Below are 11,674 nucleotides of genomic sequence, written 5' to 3'. Positions count from 1 at the left end.
TTGTCCAATCTTGCTACATTTGCTTCTCATGGCCGTTGGCGTCATCGGATTTGGAGGTTAGAGGAGTTGAGGAGGAAGAGGGTCCTTCAGGTTTCCACTAAAACCTTGGTTGTAGTTTTGTAGTAGCTCTTCCAAGGTTGTGTACCCATTTGGAGAAATCGGGGAAGATGAACCCAATAAAGCCCAACCCACCCGTTAAGCCCAACCTATCTCAAATCTGACACAAGCCCGCTCTTTCACGGACTGGTGGGCAGTAATGAGCTAGACTATTCTAGCCCGACTCGAACCTAGCCTAGCTCGACCAACTGGTGGGCAGGCAGCGAACAAAGTGCTCAGCCCGGTTGGCCAAGTAGGCCCGAGCCAAACCCGACCCAACCTACTAGATGATCACCTCTAAGTGGAATGGAATCGCAAAAGGATGAGAGCCTTTAGTCTCATGGCTTAGGTGTGAGAATCTTCTAGCATCACCTATTAAGTGATTTAAAATACAATTAAATATTATATATATATATATTAACTAAATAATAAATATAGAACTCGATGCATTGTAGTGCACCGTGCTCTTAGCTCATATGTGGAACCTTATATATTTAGTGATATTTGGTTATGCTATGAGGGTCTCAACGAGACGTTCCAAGAGTTATATTTTTATTATAAATTAATTAGCAAGAGTAAATATATGCTAAACTTAAATAATTAGGGAATAAAAGAAAATAATATAGATGAATGTTAAAAAGATATTATTCAGCACCCATCAACTTTACGAATAGCAAAAGTCTTTATTCTAGAATACAACCTCTTATTTTAGAATAAGAGCTAAACAAGAACAAAAATACTATTCATCAAAATTAATATTTTATATCATACACTAACCTAATTAGTAATTAACCCTTGATTTAACTACAACATCTCTCAAATATCTTATTTTAATTTATTTCTCATCTCTAAAATTTTAGGGGTTCATGACACCCTATTAACTCATATGGTTCTGTCTCTGCTGACAATTTTAAATTAATTAAACTAACTGATAATATTGCTTATGAAGAGTGTATAATAAAGTCTAAAGATGAAAAACGCATTTTAATTTTAGAGTGCGAATCGCTTGTTAGGTAGTTGGATTACTCACTTGGCAATTTATAAATCTTTTAATAAATCGAAGTATATATGGCTAAATTATAGAACACTCATTTCTTTCATTGAAAAGAAGTTTGCCAACTCTCAATAGCAAATATCCTTTGAAAATTTTGGAAGATGCACAATCTTAAATATTATATTGGTGAACAAACTTTTATTATATTGCACAAAAGAATCTTAACGAAGTCCTGAATATTGTAAGTGTTTCAATCATATTCATACCAATCCACTTAAGAAATTTTATTAGCTTCGTAGAGAATCTCTAAGTAGGTAAAATTAAATGTTAACAATATAATAATTGTGATTTTATATCTAGTGATAATAATGACTAAAATAAGGTTGCACAAAATATACATATAATACTTCCTTGTGGCTATGCTCAATTTTAAGTTAGTTCCATAAAATTTAAGTAGCTAATATATTTTTATGTATTTTGAGAAACTAAATGGCTAGAATTTATTTTTGATAATTCATAAGTTTGAATGCTAGACATAGGGTGGACAAAAGACTAATCACCTTTTAATACAAAGGTAATTAAGTCTCACCAAGCTTTAGCCAACATATTAAACCAACTAGTCTAGGCTTCATCAAATCATAGCCCCATCAAGCTATTGCTTCAAACAAAACGTTGTTGCATCGCTCAAAGTCAGATTATTGAACTACTCCTTCAAGCCAACACACTATCAAGATGAATTTGAGCCGAGCTATAAATCATCAAACAATTTTCTCCATAAATTAATCAGAGTTACAGTCAACCCTATGACCTCCTTGGTTGTAGGAGAGGTATCTACTAGCTTTTCTAAAGTTTTTTTTAAAGAAATAATATTATATTAAGTTATAGAGTGGGTACAAAAGTTTCTACTAAAATCGGAGGCAAAAAATGAACAAATTTAGAAAGAAATCCTCATCCCAAGTAACCCGAAGCCAAGGCTTCTTTCTATTTTTGCAAGCCAATTCACAGTAAGATTAGCTTTATGAGATGTATGAGTAACTTTACAATTTTTCCAAATTACTAGTTAGGTTTTTAATATCATCAATGTCAAAGGCAATAGACCAAAGAGGTTGTTGATATCTTTCAAAATGCCAATCAGGTTCTTTGAGTCAAACTCGAGCTAGACTTTAGCGTATTCCCTTTGGACTATGCAAATTAGAGCTTTCTTCATTGCTATTTGCTTCTATAGTGAGCATCGATTTGTATGGTCCATATCTGCACCCTGTAAGGATTGGATGATTATTAGTTTGTCGGATTATGAAACCATCCTCACTAGCCTCCGATCTATTCACAAAAGAGCCATCTGATTTGACTTTGACCTGGAGGGTCCCATTGAATAGAGTTGGGGATGAGACTAGGCTTCATTTTTCATATGTATAGGTGATTATGATATTTATTATTTAGAGATAACGTTCGGAGCCAAACATTACTAAGTTTCTCCCTCTCATTAGAGAAGGTAATTCTATTTCTCAGCTTCCATATTTGCCACAAAAAAATCGCACATCATCCCTGAACCTAGGCCTTATCTAGATCCAATGACCCACTACCTAACTTTATCCAAAAACTATTCGACCATCTCTCCTCAAGGCTGACACGATTGTCCAGATGATTTTTCATAAGGTCCCAAAGGGATGAGACTGCTCTGCACTCAAAGAAGAGATAGTCTATGTTCCGATTGCAAGAGAGCAAATCAAACAAAATCATCCAACAACATTTTAAGGAAGATAAGTAGGCTTTGGTCGGCAGGTAGCCCCAAGCCATCTTCCACAAGAACACTTTGATTTCAGGTGGGGACCGAGAGGGGCCAGATTTTTCTCCAGCCATCCTAATGGTGAGATAGCTCATTAGAAGGTTTATAGAATGTATATATTGACTTGGACGAGGAATAGCTGTTAAATTCAAAATTGTAATATTTATTATGCCCAAATTATTAAAAGTTAATATTTTATTTTAACTAATTAATATATTTAGTTATATGTAGACCTTTGATCAATTGAATCTCATTTAATCACTAAAAATGGTCAAATTTGGGCTCAAACCAGAATTAGGCTTAGACACTACTAACCAACTGAATCTACCTCTCATCTTTCAAGTCATGCTTAAGTCAAACCATGATCTACTAATCACTTTCTTCCTTATCTAAATCAGAATGAGTTAAAATTCCTTTTTTTTTATCAAGCAATAGATTTTCAGCAATTAAATCTCTATCAAGTTGTAGTATTTTAGCAAGAAATTTTTACCTAATGCAGCAAATTTTTATCTCCAATTCAAGCAAAATTTCAGCAATGATTGCAATAGTAAATAAATTTCAAATTCTTATTTGAGCAGCAATTTCAGCCAAGTAAATTACCTACCTAATGCGGCAGATTTCTAACATATTTCATGCATATTTTTACCAGATTTCATGCACATATTTAGCAGATTTCAAACACAATCACAGTAGATTTCCAGCCGATTTGGAGCAGATTTTTATGCTCCTAGAAGTCTATAAATAAAGGGGTTGAGAGCAAGAGAAAAAAGGTCTTTTCTTGTGTATTTCTATTAAGGTTTTTCTTTTGAGGAGTTGTAGTTTAAAATTCAGCATTCAAACTTGCAATTGTTTCAATTTAATTGGCAATAATAGAGCACATTCGAAGAAATTTCAATCTTTGTAAGTCAGCAAAGTTCATATTTTGATCTTCTTTTAGCGTAATCTCTTATTGGATTTGGATTTTATTTTTGAAAGAAGTATTCAGCAACTCTCTAGTGCTAAATCTCATATTTATTTTTATTAAAATTGTGTTATTAACTACTAAAATGAATTTCTAATTTTCTTAAGGTTGAGAATGAAACTTGTTGAGAACATATTTCTTTTATTCTAAATCTCTTACGTGTTCTTAATTGCTAAATAGATTCTTCTTTCTTCTACTTTAAATTTATTGTTTAGAATTTAGATATTAATTGTTTTTCTTTAAAATGATACATCTAATAATTTAAAATTCTTACTCCATATTTTCTAAGAATGGAGGAAGAATGTAATTTTTATGAAAATTGAATTGTTCATTCAAAGATAATCTTCCGATCCACTAGTGATTGATTTCTTGGTGAATCGTAGAACAAAAAGAGATTTATATTATTTAATAGAAATATGTTATCTATAAGTAGATTCCAAGACCTTATTTCTCACATTTAATTAAAAGAAATTTATAAAAAGGTTTTCTTTCCCTATAAATCTCCTAAACCCATTTTCTAACTATGTTAAAATTATTTTTAAGATTTTCAAATACTTTAAGTTTTCAAACAAGTCCTCATGGGATTGATATCTTACTTGCCGATCTACTCGATAGATTCGTGCACTTGCGAGTGTTACTTAATTTGTCACAACAATAGCCAGTAGGGTGGGGCCTCAAGATCCAAAAGTTCTCAACATTTCGAAGAGGAGATTGATACTAAGAATCGAGTTTATGTGCTATGAGCTAAACATAGAGTAATAGTACTATAATCTCACTGTGCTAATTGAGTATCTGAATTGCATGTTTACATAAGTTGGCCACCGACCAAGGGGAAGAAGACCCAACTATGGATCGTTCCAAATATTTGTGGGTTGACCATTTCTAATGAGCTTAATAAAGCCGCATTTAAGATCTTTAAGGCTGAAATGATAAGGCGCCGGTTAGCAAAGCAATACCTCAATTTTTCAAGAGACCCACGGGTGAGGAGTACCATTCAAGCAATAAGGATTTTAATCTAGAGATCATGCCCACCATTGAGTATAAGTTGAATATTCTTAGCCATTAAAGATATGCAAGTAGTACGTAAATCCCTAATGACCGAACCACCCTCACTTTTAGGTTTAGTGACGTAGTCCTGGCCAACCAAGTGGAGGCCTTTACCCGAGCTATTTCTAGCCCATAAAAAGTTGCATGACACCTTAGCTATACGATCAACGATAGCAAGAGAGGTCTAAGTAGATGACATTAATGTACTAACATGGAATTGAGGACCGAATTAATTATCATAATTCGTCAAACCTGAGTTAGTTGATAGTAAATGGGTAAAATAAGTTTGAAAAAGATACATTAAATCTCTTATTTGTGATTCATACTATTTCAAAATATTTATATTTTTATCCGATAAGAATAACAAAAATAATTCTAGCACTCTAAAGCATTGCCACTAATTATTTTCGTCAAGTACGCTTGAATCGTTACCCCATTTGCTTTTAGCATTCAACAAAAAATTGCTTTTAGCATTCAACAAAACATCATTAATCATAGTAACCTTTCTCATTTTTCTTACTAATAAAGCATCATGTTCACATGATTTTATGTAATAACCCAAGCTAGCTAAGAAAAGGAATAGTTGGGCACAACGCGACCGGCCACGCTATGGCCGACCTTGTGCCCAGCATGCCACGGTGGAGGTGCCATGCACCTCCATCGAGCCCTCATTGATTGGCATTGCAGCAATGCGTGGAGATGGGACCGAGCGCACTAGCCACTCCGCCACCGCCATGGGACCACCTCGCTCTCTCTCTCTAATTTTCTTTCTCTCCCACTCTCCCTCTCCTCTCTCTCTAGTATCATCGTGAATGCCAGACCGTCGGGAAGAGCCCACGTTGACTCTCCCTCGCCGGTGAGCCTCTCTCTCTCTCCTTATCTCTCTCTTTGCTCTCTTCCTTTCTCATTTTTCCCACTTGTGGCCGTCGGAGGACCGAACTGTAGGCGAGAGGCTGGCCGCTATGTGGCCACCAACGATCGTTCCCCTCTCTTACGACTCGGCCCCCTCCCCCTTTCTTCTTCTTCTTCCTTCCTCTCCATCTTCTTCCTTCATCTCCATCTTCTTCTTCATCTTCTTTTTCTTCTTCTTCATCTTCTTCTTCTTCTTTCCTCTGTCTAACCTCTCTTAGCCAGCACCCTAAAGCACAAAGGTGCTAAGCCAAGCCTAGCACTGTGTAACAATAGATTTTTAAAAAAATTATTAAAATTATGTTATTAGTTATTTAATTATTGTAATTAATATAAAGTACTAATTTCTATGATTTAATTTAATTATACCATGATTAGTAAATAAATTTAGTTATATCATGATTAACGAAATACATTGTAACGCTCCCCCCCAAGACAGCCATGTGCACGCCGACGCGCCCACATGGCATACATGGCACACGCAACATGACAGGTAGGGCCGCTAGACATAGATACACCTATCCTCAACATAATTCATCTCAGAGATAGAACATACAATCAACCAAATAAACCTATAAACATATAAAAATTCAAGTCCACAATAATATACACTAGCTTACTATATAATCTGGCATGACCCACATAGGCCACGACAAACTATCAAGAAACAATTAGAACCATTAATACACAAGTATAATATAATCCGACATGTATTATACAATTCATCGTCTGATACAATATAGTACAAATATCTAATAATAGTACAACTTAATATCTAGATAATTATCTTCTATACCATCTCACTTCTATAGCTTACATAATCTTTGCCCTAAAATATCTTCTCATGATATTTCAAATTGCTATCGCATATATCTAAAGGGTTAGAAAAATAAAATAAAAAGAGGTATGAGCTAAAGACTTAGTGAATAGACCTTACTCTGAATCTGTAATGTCAAATAGAAAGTAAATCATATACTGGATAATATAAATCACTTACGAGTATCATATAATGAATGAGTATATAAATTTATTCTCAATAATATATAAATGTATGGCAGATATATATCATAACTAATCAAATATATAATTCTCGATAATATATCAATAACTCTTTATGTCATACTATCATCGTATCATTCTCAAACATAACACTTGTGATGCATGCTAACCATGACAATGCTAGGATGTTAAGTGCAATCATATCTAAAGCATGAAAACTACTCGATAACCATATATATATATATATATCAAATGATAATAGAATCATATGCAATTCTTAGTATCACAATCATCACCGTCATCTCGGTATAACATTATCATACTAGACTACTGTGCACAGTCAATATCCAGTACCAAATCTCATCATTTTGCTTGTAGGCTCAATGCATACCCTATCATACGCTAAAGGTATCTCAGTCATAATCATATTCTACCATACGCTAAAGATATATCAATATCCATTCAAATCGGGTACCCCACCAGTTAATAGAAATCACATGAGGGTAATACGCCACACTAATGCACTAGCAAACGGTAAGTGTTCGATTGTCTATGCGCACCTCAACTAACTTTAGACATGGGCTACGAGATATTATATATCAGCTACCATAAACATCACATTAGGCACCCCAAACCCGGGTGCTTATTCGGGTACCCTTATATTTTTTTCATCAATTTTTCTCTATCAATATGATTTATGCATTTTCTTCTATATGATAAATCATGTGCATATATCCAATACCATAACAAGTCAATGCATATCAGGAATTTAGGTAGAATAGGATTCAAAAGAGATAATGTCATGCAATCTCCAATCATATATCTAATACATGTATACTTATGCTAGTTTATCACATGCATACTCATATTAGAGATTATCTCAAGATAAAGTAATAATAGTATAGTCATATCCAATCGTCCTATATATCACTAGCATACTTATATTCAAGATCATTCTAATTAAATGAATGATAAAATATGTTCGACTAAAATCATCTCTAGATAAGATTATATAATAATGTTGGAGGTCAAAATATGCATATATATAATTATATAATATATCATAATTGAATAAAGACATCTAAGGGATAAGACTACTCACCGTCTAATTAGAAAACATAACCCACATATTCTTCTCATCTGTCAATCAAATGTCAACTCATCACCAACGAAGTCTACGAGGTCTCAAATAAAGAGGTTCAGAATCTGAAAATATTTAGATAATATGAAGTTAGCCGATTATTCAATTAGAATTTTTTCATATAAAATAAGATGATTTATTAGATTTTATTAATTAACCAGGTTTACCTTATATATACATAATTATGATAACTTATTATAAATTATATTTATTTACTAACGACTCTACTTTCTAATTATATATATTAGGCCTACAATAATTAATCTCCATTGATATAACACATAAAATGGATCAACTATACAATAATATAATTAAAAATAAAAATACATACCATATATAATTATGATTCAATTATTTTATTACTTAACTAATCACTAATTATACATATAATAATAATTATTTATTAATATAAAAATAGTTATCAAAGCTTGGCATTTTATTCTATACAAAATAATATATAACAATAAGGCGTTAGAAATGCATTGTATATATGTAGGTATACATGAACATTAATAGAAACATATAAAATTTGATTATTTTTAAATAAACTAGATATATTAATCTGATAATTTTAAAAGTACCAAAATACTTATAATTACAATTAATTAAATTTGCTCTACTTATGATTAGCTAGTAATTATATTAAAGTGTATAACTTATTGCACAATTTAACTGCTTGATTAAATTAGAATTAATAACACAAATAAAAGAAAAAGAAAATAAACTAAAATTCCATAGCTATTGCTATAGTGATAGGCTCGGCCTAGCACTATTGCAGATAGGTGGAGAAGGAACTGAAGGCGGAGAAGAGAGGAAGAAGAAGGGAAAGGAGGAGAGGAAGAGAAGAGAAAGGAGAAGAAAAGGGGAGGGGTAACTAGGTCAGCGAGGAGGGGACCAGTCACTGGTGGCCATCTAGCAGCCGACCTCTCCCCAGCGGCTCGATTTTGATGAACCCAAGCCAGAAAGAGAGGGAGAGAGAAAGAAAGAGAGTGAGAGAAAGAGAAAAAAAAGAAGAGAGGAGGTGGGGGGTCTCGTTGGCGGCGACGGCGACGGTAGGCTGGCGTTAGCAAGTGGGAGAGAAAAAGAGAGAGCTCAATAGGCAGGAAAAAGACCGAACGCAAGAGAAATCAAGAGAGAGAGAAGGAGAAAGAGGAGGGAGGAGACTCACTGACGCTGCTCGACGGTGGAGGCGATGGTGGCTATTCAAGGTGGTTGGCGTCGGCATACCAAGCGAGAGAGGGAGTTTGAGAGAAGAATGAGAGAGAATGAGTTTGAGAGGGAGAGAGATAGAGAGAGAGATAGAGAGAGAGAGGTGGCGGCGAGAACGGACGGCATGTTGTGGCGGCAGCGTAAGGCCCGCCTCGACCTGCTAGCCTGGCTTAATTGGCCGGGCTAGCAACGCATTTAGCACGCACCCATGACTTGCATGGCACGATCTCCTAATTATTTTTTTTATTTTTTGTCTTTCTTTCTACTCTCCTTTTTTAAAATTAAATTAAATTAAATTAAATTATTATTATTATTATTATTATTAGATATGGATTGTTACATACATGCAATATAATTACTATATTAATCATAGCTAGGTATAATAATTATTAGAGTTATGTACATATACTTATATGCAGGTACTTGCATTAATTTATTTTATATTTTATTAATTATCAAAGAGAAAAATAGGTAGATGATTATATCTTAAATAATGATAGTATTATATAATATAATTATGGTTAATAAATAACAAAACAAGTATAGGAATTGATAGTAATAGGAGATTGAAATATGGATTATAAACCAAATATAACATTTAGGATAAATTAATATTATATGATTACAATGAGAAATTATCTAATAGTCAAGTTAATATTAATGATTAGAAAGACTAACATTATATGTTATAAATAATTTTAGATTTCGACCTCCGTTTAAGACCTCGTGGACCTTTTTAACAAGGATTAATCTTATTCTCTAGATGTCTTTCTTAAATTAGGATATATTATATAATTATGTATATACAAGTTTTGGCCTCCAGCATAATTATATGATTTTATCTAGAGATGATTTCAATTAAGCATATTTTATTATTCATTTGATTAGATTAATCTTGGATATGACTATGTTAGTAATATATTAAGATGATTGAAAATGACTAATATTATGAGTTTATGTTGAGATGATCTCCAGCATGAGTATATATGTGATAGACTAGCACGAGTATGCATATGAGTTAGACTAACATGAGTATGCATGTAATAGATGTATGACGAGATTGCATCACATTATATCTTTTTTGACTCTTTTTCCATATAAATTCTTGATATGCAATGACTTGTTATAGTACTAGATATACTCATGTAATCTATCATATAGAAGAAAAATTATAAAATCTGATTGATATGATAATTGATAGAAAGCGTGAGGATACTCAAGTGAGCGCGACGGTTAGGACGTGCTTGGTGGATGATTGATTGCTTGATATATTTACGATCTTATGACCTTACGTCTAAGATCATTAGTCTATGTGCACAGTAAACATTCGGACATATGTCGTTCGCCATGGCATATGTGGCGAGTAATCCTCACGTAGTTTCTATCAGCTAGAAGGGTTCCTGATTTAGATAAATATTAATACTCTTAGTAGATGGCGAGATATAATTATGATTGAGATACCCTTTACAGATGATAGAGTATGCTTTGGGCCTTCGGATATGATGATGAGACTAGGTATCAAGTATTGACCGTGCACGATTATCTAGTATGATGTTATAATGAGATGATGGTGATAATTGTGATACTGAGAATTACATATGATTATTGAGTGGTTATCATGCTTCGGATATGGTTGCATTTGACAACATAGCATGGTTGTGGTCGACATGCATCATATGTGCTACATCTAAGAGTGTGGTTGCATGACATGGAGATTTATTTATATATTATCGAGAGTTATATTCTTAATCAGTCATGACATGATATCTAATCTACATCTAATATTATCGAGAATATGCTTATATATTCATTCATAGCATAATATTTCTTTTTGATTCATATCATCCAATACATAATTTACTCTTTGTTTGACATTACTAATTTAGGATAATATCTATTAACTGAGTCTTTAGCTCATGACTCTCTTTGTTTGTCTTTTCGAAAAACCTAGGTAAACAAATGGAGCAAAATACTCTATTAGAGGTCTTGCTAGTGATTGAGGAGTAGAGTGTAGTTAGTGTTATACCTAGATAAGTTATGCTTATATGACTTTTAGGGTGTCTTTATCCTTATCGTTGCTTTAAATATATAACTTTGTACTTGATGCATTTTATATACACTGTTGTGCATATGTAATAGTGAGATACTCTTGATGGTATATTGTGGCCTGTATAAGACCTATTAGGATTATTATTATGTTGTTGATATTCAGACATAAGTTATTCTTAGTTTATATATTATGGATAAATTATAGTTACTAGATGCCTTACATATACTATATGGGCTTGTGCCATGCACATGTTTAGGATTTAGATGTTACATTTTAAACCTGCTTCTCCGTCAAAGTTTGAATTGTAATAAAAAGATAGAGAGAAAATACCCCATGGAAAATGTTATGAACACGATTAGTTTGACTAGTTAATATGGTGTCAGAATTATGATCTTGAATTTAAATCTTACCAAGCCAATCTGTTATTTAAAATATAAATCCCGCAACACATTTAAATAAAGTCTATTTTTTGAGCTCATCAC

Source organism: Typha latifolia, chromosome 9 (assembly GCF_019914945.1).
Source record: "Typha latifolia isolate L0001 chromosome 9, TyphaL0001v2, whole genome shotgun sequence".
NCBI classification, from domain to species: domain Eukaryota; kingdom Viridiplantae; phylum Streptophyta; class Magnoliopsida; order Poales; family Typhaceae; genus Typha; species Typha latifolia.
Note: the sequence above shows the minus strand (reverse complement) of the source record.